This window comes from Mandrillus leucophaeus, unplaced genomic scaffold (assembly GCF_000951045.1).
Source record: "Mandrillus leucophaeus isolate KB7577 unplaced genomic scaffold, Mleu.le_1.0 Scaffold36, whole genome shotgun sequence".
Lineage (NCBI taxonomy): Eukaryota > Metazoa > Chordata > Mammalia > Primates > Cercopithecidae > Mandrillus > Mandrillus leucophaeus.
This window is the reverse complement of record NW_012103809.1, coordinates 3,992,712-4,007,853: the sequence shown is the minus strand read 5'-3', so window position 1 is coordinate 4,007,853 and position 15,142 is coordinate 3,992,712. Positions and strand designations below refer to the sequence as shown.

At 45.4% G+C, this 15,142-nt stretch overlaps 1 protein-coding gene and 1 pseudogene across 1 annotated transcript in view; one reads left to right on the top strand and one right to left on the bottom strand.

Annotated features, from left to right (window-relative positions):
- Window positions 1–15,142, bottom strand: part of LOC105546449 (N-acetyllactosaminide beta-1,6-N-acetylglucosaminyl-transferase) — a 74,846-nt gene that overhangs the window by 52,326 nt on the left and 7,378 nt on the right. The gene's annotated exons all lie outside the window — the stretch shown is intronic.
- On the top strand, window positions 277–3,095 carry LOC105546477 (annotated as a pseudogene).

The following is a 15,142-nucleotide window of genomic DNA, read 5'->3' as shown; positions in this document are numbered from 1 at the left end:
GGAGTGCAATGGCATGATCTCGGCTCACTGCAACCTCCGCCTCCCAGGTTCAAGCGATTCCCCTGCCTCAGCCTCCCTAGTAGCTGGAGTTACAGGCATGCGCCACCACACCTGGCTAATTTTGTGTTTTTAGTAGAGACGGGGTTTCTCCATGTTGGTCAGGCTGGTCTGAAACTCCTGACCTCAGGTAATCCACCCGCCTCGGCCTCCCAAAGTGCTGGGATTATAGGTGTGAGCCACCGCACACAGCCCTTCATCTACTCTTTACCACTGAAAATGGCAGCGCAGAGCAGAGGTACCCAACAGATATTTCTTGAATGAGGTCAATCAACTACAGAAGTTAGAAAAAAGACTACAAATAAACCCACTTTTGGATGAATCAGTGAGGGGTGGTCATACTGGTGGTGGGTTAAATCAAGGAATAAGTGTTTGCAAAGCGCTAATTTTAAGGCACACCTCCTACCACCACAAAGTTCAAAAACAAGGACCTGGCGTTTGCTTTAAATGGATTCAATAGGCCGGGTGCAGCAGCGCGCACCTGTAATCCCAACACTTTGGGAGGCTGAGGCAGGTGGATCACCTGAGGACAGGAGTTCAAGACCAGCCTGGCCAACATGGTGAAATTCCGTCTCTACTAAAAATGCAAAAATTAACCGGGCAGGGTGGCAGGCACCTGTAATCCCAGTGACTCGGGAGGCTGTGGTAGGAGAATCACTCGAACCTGGGAGGGGAAGGCTGCAGGGAGCCGAGATCCATTGTACTCCAGCCTGGGTGAAAAGAGTGAAATTCCGTCTCAAAAAAATAAAATAAAATAAAAATAAACGCATTCAACAAACCAAGGAATTCGAGCCCCTTAACTTGGCCCGTGAGCACTTCTGCTCCTGGGGCTCTGGGCAGACTGCTCAGTGACCTACCAGGAAGGAGGTTTCCCTAGCATCTCGCCAATTCCCAGGGCGACAGAGCCCACTCTGCCCACTTCATGGCTGAGCTCCCTGGCGTCAGGGAGTGGAGTCACTTGCCTGGGATGAGAGGAGGCAACTCCAGGAGCCGCGGGGGGCGTCTGAGCGCAGAGCCCAGCCCCTGCCCTACATGGCTGTCACCTCCCTCACACTGCACAGCAGCCCCCTGGAGCCAAGGTGTGATTTCTCTCCATCTGATGTGCAAGAAAGCCTCAGGGAGGTCAAGTTGCTAGGCCATAGTCACACGCGCCCAATTCTCACCAGCCTCCTGAGTGCTGCTTTTCTATTTTTCATTTTCATGTAATTTTTTAAAGATGAGATCTCACTCTGTCACCCAGGCTGGTGTGCAATGGTGAGAGCATAACTCACTGCAGCCTCGAACTCCTGAGCTCAAGAGATTCTCCCACTTCAGCCTCCTCCTATAGCTGAGACTACAGGCACTTGGCTAATTTTATTATTATTATTATTATTATTATTAGACATGAGGTCTAGCTATTTTGCCCAGACTGGTCTTGAACTCTTGGCCTCAAGTGATCCTCCAGCCTTGGCCTCCCAAAGTGATGGGATTACAGGCTTGAGCCACTGTATCCAGCTTCCTGAGTGCTTCTGAGCTCCTGCTTAACAACACTTTACCCCCTTTTCTCATTGCAGTGATCTCTCTGAATCCCGCTTCTTCTTTCTATGTGTGTCTCTCTATCTCTCCCCAAATCTCTTTCTGTCTCTGTCCTATTCGAAGGCCCTCTCTCATTTTGGAGCTCCCCAACCCATTCCTCCTACCTCCCCGTAAGTCTTTCCAATCCACTCTCAAATGCTTCTTCCTCTGGATCCTGAATTCCAGCCTCCTGGAATAGGTTTTTGTTTTTTAAATTAACTATTCTGTGCACAAAAGGGCAGGCTTCAATTATCTAGGAAACTCACAATTATGACCAAACTGTTACCTCAGGTAATGTGAGGCAAATATATTTGCCATGTGATTCTACTTCAGTGTTCAGTGTTTCTTCTGCACAGGACCGTGTAGTAGGTATTTAAAGCTGTGGGCCATTCACTAGGTCTCTGTTGCAACAACTCAACCCTGCTGTTGAGGTGTGAAAATAGCCGTAACAATGCATGGCTGTGTCCTAATAAAACTTTCTTTACGGATCCCGAAATCTGAATTTCCTACAACTCTTCATGTCACGAAGTTGCTTCTTTTGATAATTTTTCAATCATTTGAAAATGTGGCCGGGCATGGTGGCTCATGCCTGTAATCCCAGCACTTTGGGAGGCCGAGGCGGGCAGATCACCTGAGGTCAGGAGTTCGAGACCAGCCTGGACAACATGGTGAAACTCCCTCTCCACTAAAAATACAAAAAAAATTAGCCGGGCGTGGTGGCAGGTGCCTGTAATCTCAGCTACTTGGGAGGCTGAGGCAGGAAAATCGCTTGAATCCGAGGGTCAGAGGATGCAGTGAACTGAGAACGCGCCATTGCACTCCAGCCTGGATGACAAGAGTGAAACTCCATCTCCAAAAAATAAAAAAGAAAGAAAGAAAATGTCAACCCAGCCTTTTGGCCAGAACTGCCATCTTCCAGTTAAATAGATGCTATATGAGATACACTATCACGGAAAATTTGGTTGACAAGAAAGAGGATTTAATTTACCACATAAAAATTAATTTGCCAAGATGATGAACAAAAGGGAAAGAGGAGAGGCACCCAGTGTATGTTCTCTAGGCCTTTTAGAAAACATGGAGTTGTTCCTTTGGCCACGTATGTGCGAATCTATAAGAAAGATGACACTGTAGGCATCAAGGGAATGGGTCCTGTTCGAAAAGGAATGCCCCCAAATGTTACCGTGGCTAAGCTGGAAGAGTCTGTTCCCCAGAATGCCGTTGCCATCATTGTAAACAAACAAGTTAAGGGCAAGATTCTTGCCAAAAGAAATAATGCGCGTATTGAGCACATTAAACACTCTAAGAGCAGCTAGCTTCCTGAAACGCGTGAAGGAAAATGACAGAAAAAGAAAGAAGCCAAAGAGAAAGATGCCCGGGTTCAACTGAAGCGCCAGCCTCCTCCACCCAGAGAATCACACTTTATGAGAGCCGGTGGGAAGGAGCCTGAGCTGCTGGAGCCTCTTCCCTATGAATTCATGGCATAATAGGTGTTAAAAAAATAAAAGACCTCTGGACCGTAAAACAAACAAAGAGACAAAAAACATTCTTGGCTCAAGGGCAGTACCAAAATAGGCAGATTTGGCCCATGGCCTATAGTTCCCTGATCTCTGCTCTAGATTATAATCATGCTTCCCCCATCCTAAATTTTGCAATTTGGGGATCTTTACCACCACCTGTAATTTCTGTGTTTTTCCAGATGAGGAAGTGTGAAATGAGGGAAAATAACAGTGTTGAACATCCCTCTCCCCACGCCCCCTTTACACGTACCATCTGAGTTGCAGTGCAAAGGGGTGGATTTATAGAGAATGTAGGCAAGTAATTTATACTCACAGCCTCAGTTTTCTTTTCTGTAAAATGCAGGTAATAGAAACTACCTCACAAGGCAGTGAGAGTTAAAGGGGATGGTAGGTATATAAGCACATGCATATAAATGTGGGCACATTCCTGGTGCCCACCAAAGCTGGTTTCTGCTGGAGGTGACAAGGAACCCATGAGTGGACAAGCTTCTCTTGGCCAGTCCTAGATATGCCAGGGCAGAGTCAGATGCCACCGTTTCAGGCAGGCTGCAGAGCCACTTTGCATGCCTCCGTTTCCTTTCATCTTCTATAGAATGGAGACATTAAGAACGCTGACCTCATAGGGTTCTTAAGAGACTGAAATAGGCCAGTATATAAAAAGAGTTTAGAACAATGCCTTGCACGTAATTAGTACGTGACAAATCTCAAGACATCTCTCTCTGTTGCCAAACCCAGCTCATCTAGGCCCCTGAGCACCCTGACCACCTTCCAGGGTAGGTTTAGTGAAGCAGAATGGCTGGTGTGCAGGGGTGGTTCCGTCACCTGAAATATCCCTAAGCACAGGTAGAAGCCCTCAAGGCCACTGTTGTCATGGGCAGTCTCAGCCCAGTGTGGGGGAACTGCATTTCATTCCCAATTGCAGCCTGGTCTTTGACGCTGCATCTGACTTGGTTGCTCCAGTGAGCTGGCCTGCTGGTGCACCTGCAAAAAACCAATGATGGGGTCCATATGTGGCATGGTGGTGAAGACCACTGCGTTTCAGTGGAAGACCACATTTAAATCTGGCCCTGCGGTTTGCTAAGGGGCCCTGAGAAAGATTCTAAAAATTACTGTGCCTTAGCTTTCCAATTTTTAAAAGGCAGTAGGAGAAAGCCTATCCAAGTGGCGGAAAGTAAATCTAAGAAGCTTTCCATGGCTTCTCTGTCTGTTACACCACCAGCCCCCACCCCAACTTACCTTGCTCTTCCAGGGTCACCCTGCTTTTCTCTACTTCCCTAGCAACCCCACCGGGAGAGAAAGTTTCTTTCCCTTCTGGTGTTAACTGCCCAGCTGTTAACACTAAATACCCAAGCAAAGATAACAACAACAACAACAACAACAAAACCCACACATGAAAACTTTATCTTTGACTATATTCTGTTAAATTTCAAGGAACAGCATAGGTAACTATTTGTCTTTCTGCGCCGAATGTCTCATCCGAGAAAAAAAAAGATTAGAAATTCCAAGAGACACTATTTGACAATCTAGCTGCTGCCAGAGATCTATATCTAGAACATCCCGTCCTTTATATCTTCCGAACACTTTCAAATAAATGGAAACAAAAGTCTTAAAATAGAGATAGGCAGTGATTTCTTCCAACTTCTAATGTTAATAGCCCTATTAAATTCTGGACTCATTTTCAGTTTACTCAGTCCACTCTTACACTAGCTCCTTTCCTACAGAGCCAGCCATTTGCCTGAGTTTGGACAGTTTGTTAGGGCAGAGGGCTTGGATAGATCCCAAAAACCAGATGTTTCTTCTGCTTTCCCAGAAATTAAATCAGGAACAAATTTGCCTCCAAGATACATCCTGTATTTGTACCTAACTGGAGACAATTTTTGCATTTGACGCTCTCACTGGGTAATATAGTTTTAAGTTCACATTTTATGTTTAGCCATCTATCTTTTTATTTTATTTTATTTTATTTACTTATTTATTTATTTATTTTTGAGATGGAGTCTTGCTCTGTCGCCCAGGCTGGAGTACAGTGGCACAATCTCAGCTCACTGCAAGCTCCGCCTCCCGGGTTCACGCCATTCTCCTGCCTCAGCCTCCCGAGTAGGTGGGACTACAGGCGCCCGCCACTACGCTCAGCTAACTTTTTTTGTATTTTTAGTAGAGACGGGGTTTCACCGTGTTAGCCAGGATGGTCTCGATCTCCTGACCTCGTGATCTGCCTGCCTCAGCCTCCCAAAGTGCTGGGATTACAGGTGTGAGCCACCGCGCTCGGCCTGCCATCTATCCTTTTAGATGACATCCTTAAACTCTATCTTCTCTCCTAAAAAACAATCAGAAAATTGTTATCAATGGAATAGGTCCAGTCCGGGTCCACTTTGGATGGGGTCTTCACGACTGATATTGTAGCTTTGATTACTACCCTTCAATGTGTTGTAACCTGCATAAATGAGTGGTTTCAAGTATCTTTTTCTTTCCAGGTTATTGATCAGTGCTGTTCTGTGGAACATAAACATATTGGGCACTGAATTCTTCATCCTGACATGGAAAGGTGAGCAGGAATGGGGTGGGAGGTGCGTAGGGTGATCAACTGTCCCGGTTTGCCCAGAGCTGAGGGATTTCCCAGAACACGGGATTTCAGTACTAGAACTAGAGAAGCTTTGGCAGACCAGGGAGAATTGTTCACTCTAGACAGCATCAGTCCTAACCACTCCCAGATAGACAATTACTACTGAAGGTATTACTGATTAGGGATATACAATAACTGCTCAGTGTGAAAGGAAAAGAAACATTCAAATCATTATCTCGGGGGTGTGGAGGGGGAGGCATGCAAATCATCACTAAGTCTATAGTGCGGAAAATCTCTGCGTGATCCTTCTTCACATTTCCGTGAACCACTGAGGCGTGGGGACAAATGATTAATATTCGTGGGATGGCTTTACAGTGAACCCAAAAGAATGCATTTAAATTATACCAACTACACAGATGTTTTCCAGTGGGTATAGGAAGGTGTTGGTAACAAACAATAATGGGAGAACATAAAGAGGTAATAATTTCTACTATAGGGCTTGGCGCAGTGGCACACACCTGTAATCCCAGCACTTTGGGAGGCCGAGGTGGGTGCGTCACCTGAGGTCGGGAGTTCAAGACCAGCCCAGCCAACGTGGTGAAACCCCGTTGCTATTAAAAATACAAAAATTAGCCAGGTATAGTGGTAGGTGCCTGTAATCCCAGCTACTCGGGAGGCTGAGGCAGGGAGAATTGCTTGAACCTGGGAGGCGGAGGTCGCAGTGAGCTGAGATTGCACCATTACACTCCAGCCTGGGTAACAAGAGCAAGACTCTGTCTCAAATAATAATAATAATAATAATAATTTCTACTATAGCATTACAGTTTCTAAACACCCCTCCCTCTATACCACGTGTAACTTGAGAGATCTTCTTTCAGTATGGGGTGGGATTAATACAAACGTATGGGATGGTAGGGATGGAATGCTCATTCTAAGCTTTGTAAGAAATAGGCAGTGAGGCTAGAAAATGTAAACTCATTTTAAGGAGCAGGACAATCAGCCAGCCACTTGATCTCTCTGGCTCACAATCTCCAAATTTGTATAACTCGGATTAGAGGATGCTCTCTAAGGCCCCTTGTGGTTTTTAATGCTGTCATTATTTTAGATTCAGCATAGAATAAAGAGGAGGCTGTTTTTAATGGGAAGACTGTACTTGAGAGGCTTGGTTTAGATTGAGTACCTGACAAACAAAGTCCATAAAGTGGTAGGATAATGGACCAGAGATAAATCTAGAAGGCTTAGAAGTGGGGAGGAAGCTGGTTAACTGCAACAGACCAAAATCTTGGGAGAGAAGAAACCAGACAGGGACGTGTTCAGCCTCTCTAGGACATGGCCCAAAACTTCGCAAGGACTTCAGGGTCTTGGGGACAGTAGTTTTCACATAGGACACAAGAGGGGATTTGGACTCTAAGGCAGGAGGGCCTTTTTCAGTAGGCCCCCCAAAGAACCTGAAGAAGGAGCTCAGACTTGGACCAAGAGCAGAATTAGATTTTCAGTGAAGGAAGAATTATGTGAAGATTGGGTCTAAGGAAGGAGATGGCTAGAAAGAAAATGAACCAGGAAATGTCCAGAAGAGAGGGCCGATGGTAGCACGAAGTTAAATTTATCAGGATGACATGAGTATCTCCAGCTTACTCAGGAAAGACTGAAGTTGTATCCTCCGATATTTTCACAGTTAAGTTCTGATCTTTTAAACCTGGCTGAGGAGGAAGGTTATGGTAGAATACATTTCACAAAAGTACAGAGCTGAAGGGCAAAGCTTCAAAAGCGCAACTCCCATCCATCCATTCTCCAGAAATGTGATGTCAAAAGGAGACACAAGGTAAGTGGATTCAGGAAAAGCCTTCTGCCACTCATGGCTTTGTCCAGAAGCACTTAAGAAAGAATGCCACATGCTGGGTGCCGTGACTAATGCCTGTAATCCTGACACTTTGGGAGGCTGAGACAGGTGGATCACGAGTCCAGGAGTTCAAGACCAGCCTGAGTAACATGGCAAAACCCCATATCTACAAAAATTACAAAAATTAGTTGGGCATGGTGGCGCATGGGAGGATCGCATGAGCCTGGTAAGTTGAGGGTGCTGTGAGCCGTGATCACGCCACGTACTCCAGCCTGGGTGACACAGTGCAACCCTATTGAAAGAAAGAAAAGAAAAGAGAAAGAGAGACAAAGGAAGGAAGGAAGGAAAAAGGTAGGAAGAAAGGAAGGAAGGAAAGAAAGAGAAAGAAATCAAAGAAAGAAAGAAAGAAAGAAAGAAAGAAAGAAAGAAAGAAAGAAAGAAAGAAAGAGAAAGAAAGAAAGAAAGAAAGAAAGAAAGAAAGAAAGAAAGAAAGAAAGAAAGAAAGAAAGAGAAAGAAAGAAAGAAAGAGAGAAAGAAATCCACATGAGGTCAGAGGGTGAGAGAAAGACAGGTGCATGAGCAGTCCTAGCATCGAAAAACTACATTGAGAAATGGTTAGAAAAGCAGTTAACATATTTTTGCTTAGGGCATAGCTGACACAGCAAATGGTCCACTATGATGGTGGCTGGACCTTGGGTTGAAGAACAGCCTGTCTGGAGCAGATGCTGCCCCCAGGCTGGGCTCAGAATGAGAAGCATTCCCAAAATAAGCAGGATGCTTTGGAAAAACTGAGTGGGAGAGAACTGTCATTGCTGATGCCCAAGAGCAGAGGAGCATTTAGGAAACGTCAAAGAAAAATTGAACATGGGCCAGGTGCAGTGGCTCATGCTTATAATACCAGCTACTTGGGAGGTTGAGGTGGGAGAATTGCTTGAGTCCAGGAGTTTGAGGCTGCAATGAGCCAAGATCACGCACTGCAATCCAGCCTGGGAGACAGAGTGAGACCCTGTCTCAGAAAACATAGCTGAAAGATACTGTTGGAAGTTGACCCTTCAGGATTTGGCAAAATTACCCGGGGTGTGTGTGTGTGTGTGTGTGTGTGTGTGTGTGTGTGTGTGGTGGGGGGAGCAGGTGGCAGGGGGTGATGCAGGTGGTGATGATTTGAAGTTGACTGGGCAGCAGTGCTGTGGGGCACCAACATCCTAAAATTATTTCCATTTGATTCAACTCAATAAATGTTTCCTGTCAACCCACTGAATGCTCACTATGCTAGGCTGCCAAAACTAGAAAAGACCTCAAAGACATTATAGTCTAGTCAGGGTAATATGATAGTCACATTAATAATGATAATGCAAAGATTCTAGAATGACATAAAAGCATTACAACAGAGGTTTATAAAGGTATAAAATTGGGAAAAAATGAGATCAGAAAAAGCTTCCTAAATGACACACCAATGACATGATGTGTTACCATTGAATGACATACTAATAAGGCCATTATTTAAATGGAGAGATGGAAGACAATGGCCCAAACAGAGAGGGTGACATGAAGAAAAGGACCTATGGCAGGATTACAGGCATGGTGGCTTTTCTGAAGGGTCCCTTTCAGGGAAGGCAGCAATGGGAGTTGATGGTGGGGTAACACAGGTAATACTGAGGGGATCTCCAACAGGGAGATTTTGACATCCAACCTGCCATGTTGAGATGTCTATACTGAATAATTTAATAAGTTGTTGACACTCACTAAAGCTTTTGGACTTCTTTTTCTTTGAGATAGCATCTTGCTCTGTTGCCAAGGCTGGAATGCAGTGGCGCGATCATAGCTCATTGCAGCCATCACCTCTGGGGTTTTTCTTAGGGCTATGTCGTAAGAAGCAAAATATGTTAAGAGTGTTAGAATGGTTTGAAGAGGGAAACTCGGGCCAGAGAGACCACTTGGAATGAGTCTGACAATAATCTGCTTGATAGGTGTGATGGGCCAGAGTTAAGAACAGTAATGATGAAAACAGGAAGGGTAGAACTTGCTAGAAAACTCTCACAGACAAAATGTACAGAATGTGCTGGCTGGATCTGGGGGTACCAGAAGGGGGGAAGTTGACTGACTTGAAGGATGGCCATACCATAGAGACTGTGAGTGGAAAGCTGGGTGTGTGGGGAGTAGGGAGGGGTCAGTAGGCACTCGTGGAAGCTTCGAGAAGAGATATCCAAAAGATAAGGAGATGTGGCAGAAGGCCTGGGAGCTCACCGCAGGGAAATGAATGGTCAGTAATGAGGTGGTAGTGAGAAACTGTAGATGTAATGAGATCACCAAAGGGGAAAGAACTGCAAGAGCCACGAAGTAAACTGAGGAAAGAACTGAGGAGGATGTTTCCTGAAAACATTTCTTGAATTCTGAATTTCACTGAGAATAGTGGCTCCAAAACTCAACTGATAGCTAAGTCTCATTTCAATAGTCAGTAAGTAAGATGATGAAAAGAACAGAGCTCTTCATTTACACTCAAGTTTTTCAGCGAGGGATTATAAAACCCCTTTATAATTGGCAACGTGATCGCCTTTTCATCATCCTGAGGTTTCGGCTGAGAGTTCGAGGGCAAAGTCAAAATTCCATGATAAATTTTATGGCTTCCATCTTTGATAATTCTCTTGCTAGCACTTTTAACCCTATCTGCCTTTCTCAATAACAACTTCCAGAAAAGATCGATTCTATACATTGCATTGTGGACAGGAGACAGAGCACTGGATTAGAAGTAAGAAGAGATCAGTTTGTGCCCTGGCTCTGGCAATTATTAGCTGTTCAATACATCCAAGAAATATGTACAGTAGCTATACATCTTACACAGAGGTGAGGTTGCAGAGTCAATGAGTAACGGGAAAAAAGCCTAATAGTGAAAATTCCTCTAGAGACATCCCTTAGGAATGCACCACATTCCAACATGGTCAGTCTTCCCTTTAATCTCTTTTCTTTTCCTTTGAGATAGCATCTTTCTCTGTTGCCAAGGCTGGAATGCAGTGGCGCCATCATAGCTCCTTGCAATCTTCACCTCTGGGGCTTAAGTGATGACCCTCCCAACTCAGCCTCCTAAGTAGCTGGGACCCCAGACACGTGCCACCATGCCCAGCTGATTTTTGTATATTTTGTAGAGATGAGTCACTGTGTTGCCCAGGCTGGTCTCCAGCTCCTGGGGCCAAGTGATCCTCCCACCTTAGCCTCCTGAGTAGCTGGGAATACAGGTGTGTGTCACCAGACTTGGCCAATTTCATTTTACTGTTTTATTTTTTTTGTTGAGATGTGGTCTCACTATGTTGCCCAGGCTTATCTTGAACTCTTGGGCTCAAGTGATCCTCCTGCCTTGGCCTCCCAAAGCGCTGGGATTATAGGCATAAGTCTAGCCTTCTCTTTAATCATGGTCCAGATGGTTGTTTCTTCTAATGAGCACTAGGTGAAGAAGTTAGTTTAAGCAGAGGAGCTATGTTATGAGATAGACATATACAGTCCTTTAACATTAGTGAGCCCTGGGAAGCAAACCCCATCAAGAGAATGAGCAGAATCCTTGGCTTACTCTGGACCCCACTCATTGGGTGAAATGAAGGGCAGGGTAGCATGGCCAACACCATTTAAACCCATATAAAACGTGTGCATGTGCATGTGTACATGTGTGCATGCATACATGTGTGCATGCATATAATCAAGTTTGAGTAGGTTAAACGAATATAAGTTGGGACTCCATCATCTTGAGTACTGCTCATGTGCCTGGGGTATGCTAGGTGTAAACAGAAATAGGCCTGTGCAGCTGCTGCCCTTGAAACCTAGTCCAAAAGGTCGCTAGGAATACACAACACAGCACAGCAGAACTGATATGGTTGGGCACAGTGGCTCATGCCTATAATCCCAATGCTTTGGGAGGCCAAGACAGGAGGATCACTTGAGGCCAGGAGTTCAAGATCAGCCTAGACAACACAATGAACACAGTGAAATTCTATCTCTATAAAGATTTTTAAAATTAGCTGGGCATGGTGGCACCTATAGTCCCAATTGCCCAGGAGGCAAAGGCAGGAGAACTGCCTGAGCCTAGGAGGTCGAGGCTTCAGTGAGCCATGGTGGTACCACTGCACTCCAGCCTGGGCCACAGAGCCAGGCCTTGTCTCCTAAAATTTTTTTAAAACATAAAAATAAAAAGACCAATAATAGTACAACGTGGTATAGGAGTCCAGAGGAGTGAGAATTAGGGAAAGAATTTTACAGAGTGTGACTCTAAGCTGAATCTTAAAAAAAAAAAAAAAAAAGCACACATCAGTCAGATGCAGGAGAGGGAGGAAGCGCATCCGGGAGGCTCCCGGGAGACAGACTGCGTGTGTCAGGGCAGGAAGGCTGGGAGTGGCAGAACAGGGACCTGCAAGTTATCTGGGGAAGGGCGCAGCTAGAGAAGTCACTGGAAAGGCCAAGGGGGCCAGATCTCGAGGAGCTCTCTGTGTTTGGCAAAGGCGCTGGGATGCTACCCACACACCGCAGGGGAAGGGAATCCATAGACAGTTTCTAAGGAGGAGAGGGATGCAATTGGATGATCATGAGTGCATGTTACAAAGGTCATCCTGTCACTGTGGAGGATGGATTAAAGCACGGGTCAGGGAAACTAGTTAGGAAGAAATACTACTTTAAGAGAAAGAAGAGGAGTAGACGACAGCGCCAGAAGTGGCAAGTGTCATGGAGGAGTGACACGATCTTGGCCAGTGGTATTGGGGTAAAAGAATTCACCAAGACAGTTGTAGGTAGATAAAGGTAGATTTTTTTTTTTTTTTTTTTTTTTTTTGAGATGGAGTCTTGCTCTGTCAGGCTAGGATGCAGTGGCACGATCTTGGCTCACTGCAAGCTCCCCCTCCTGATTTCACACCATTCTCCTGCCTCAGCCTCCCAAGTAGCTGGGACTACAGGTGCCTGCCACCACGCCCGGCTAATTTTTTGTTTGTATTTTTTAGTAGAGACGGGGTTTCACTGTGTTAGCCAGGATGGTCTCGATCTCCTGACCTCATGATCTGCCCGCCTCGACCTCCCAAAGTGCTGGGATAGCAGGCGTGAGCCACTGCGCCTGGCCGAGAAAGGTAGATTTATTCAAGAAAGTAGGAAGATACATTGCAAGAAGGCAATGGGCAGGCCAGCAGAAGCTGACTGCAAAGGAACAAAGGCTTGCTGGAGATTTTACAGGATAGCATTCATGCTGAAGAAAACTTTGTGCAGTACTGACAACACCAATGTTGCAGGGAGCTAATGTGCAGGTGTCTGGTGATAGCTGGTCATGGGGAAATCATGAATTATTTGCTCAGGAGGCCGTGTCCTGGACCATGAAGAAAGGAGGACTTGCAGCTTCTCTGCTTTCCCTCTTCGCTTTTCCTTGATTCCACCAGCTTGAGTCCTTTTCCCTCACTAGGACTCCACAGAAAACAGGCCCGTGGCAAGATCCAGTTTGCTGAGTGTTTACTCTGTGCTCAGCACTTGCCCACGAGCAGAGCACTGCCAGATCTGTTTTTCTCTGGCCTCCTGCAAGGGCCTGTGTGGTTCATGCACTGCCTGCCTCATGCCCAGTCCAGCTGTCATCCTCGTTCGCTTTGCCATGGCCACATGGGCTGCTTTTCTGCCTCTGCAGACACCAGGCTCACCCAGGACCCTTGCAATCCCTAATCCCTCTGCCTGGGACCTCTTTCACAAGTGCATGGCTGGCTCACTCTCATTTTGGGAAGCAGTTCATGTGCTACTGTTACCAAGAAGCTTTCCTGTCCCATTTCATCTACAGTAGGTTGCTCCCTGTATATTTCCCTGATAGCACTTCTCATCATCTCTAATGGTCCGCCTTCTCTCTCTCTACTATTTATTGGCTGTCTCTCCCTTCTAAAATGTATCCTCCATGAGGTAGGGGCCTTATGTATCTCATTCACTACTATTTCTCAGTATCCAGCAAAGTGTCTGGGTGCTCCATAAATATTTACTAAATGAATATCCATTTTATAGATGAAAATACAATAACAATAACTAACTCATTTAGACCTTACATATTTGCTATCTATTATTATTGTCCCGTTTTACAGATGAAGTCACTGGGACACAAAAGTTAGGTACTTTGTCTGAGGTCACACAACTTCTAAGTGACTGACCGGGATTCACGTTCAGGCCGTCTGGATGCAGGGTCCAGGCTTCTGCCATCTGTGCCGTATTGCAGTGCTGAGACTAAAGTTGACAGATGTCAGGGGACACATGGCTGGTGATGGAGGAGCCAGGAGTCCGACCTGGTTCTCTCTGACTCTGGAGTCTGAGCCTTTGACTCCTACACTCCAGGAAGAGCCAGATCAGCAGGGATGAGGGAAGGGAGAGCTAAGGGAGAGATAGAATCCAGCCCACAGTTCTGAGCTAACAGAGAATGGTGTCAAATTCAGGGACTTACAAAGGGGAGAGTCTGAGTTTAGTTCAGAACATGTGTAATTCGAGGGGCCTGCTGTACACATTCTGTACTCTGTTTCCTGCTTTTGGAACAGGGCACATTACTCAGCCCCTCTGATCCCGTCTTCACATTTGCAAAATGTGGATTTAAGTACCCACTGGACAGGATTCTTGTGGAGATTCAACTGAGATACTCTAAACCCATAGGCACATGTTCAGTAAATGTTAATCACCTTCATCTTTCCTGCACCTCTGCTCACATGAAAAAAGCCAAAATCTCCAGGAAAATGGGCTGAATATCAGGATGAAAGAGAGTTTTTGACTATTCTGCAAGCTAAATAAGATTTAGAATTAGCTAAGTTTCATCTTCGGAACACTCGCAGTAATTGCAATCATTCAATGAAGAATTCATTAAACTGGGTTCAATTTAAAATAAGCGGATAACATGCTACCTCATTCCCTTGGATATTTCTTTTTATTCTGATTTCTTGTTAGGCATACGCATTATTTGTCTTTGGACAAGTCAGATAGATAGATAGATAGATAGATTTTTTTTTTTTTTTCGAGACGGAGTCTCACTCTGTCACCCAGGCTGGAGTGCAGTGGTGCGATCTCGGTTCACTGCAACCTCCGCCTGCTGGGTTCAAGCGATTCTCCTGCTTAAGCCTCCTGAGTAACTGGGATTACAGGGTCCTGCCACCATGCCCAGCTAATTTTTGTATTTTTAGTAGAGAAGGCATTTCACCATGTTGGCCAGGCTGGTCTCGAACTCCCGACCTCAGGTGATCCACAGGCCTCAGCCTCCCAAACTGCTGGAATGAGAGGCGTGAGCCACCACGCTAAGCCATGTCACATATTTTCATCTTAAACTTTCTCATCTGTAAAATGGGAACAGTCCCCTTCTTATGGGGTTTCATAAGAATTAAAGGAGATAATGTGTAAGAAATTTCCCTTGCAAATTAAGTACTGTCCAAATATAATAGAGTGGCATTATTATTAAGCATGTTTTTATGAGAGAAAAAGATACGGTTAGGTCAGTTAAAATTGTTCAAGTGGTTAAAGTCATATCCACCCACACACCCATATGCATATCACTAAATCTTGCCCCTCTAACATCACAGGAGGGATGTGCTTATTTGTTTGTTTGTTTGGAGACCAAGTCTCACTCTGTCGCCCAGGCTGGAG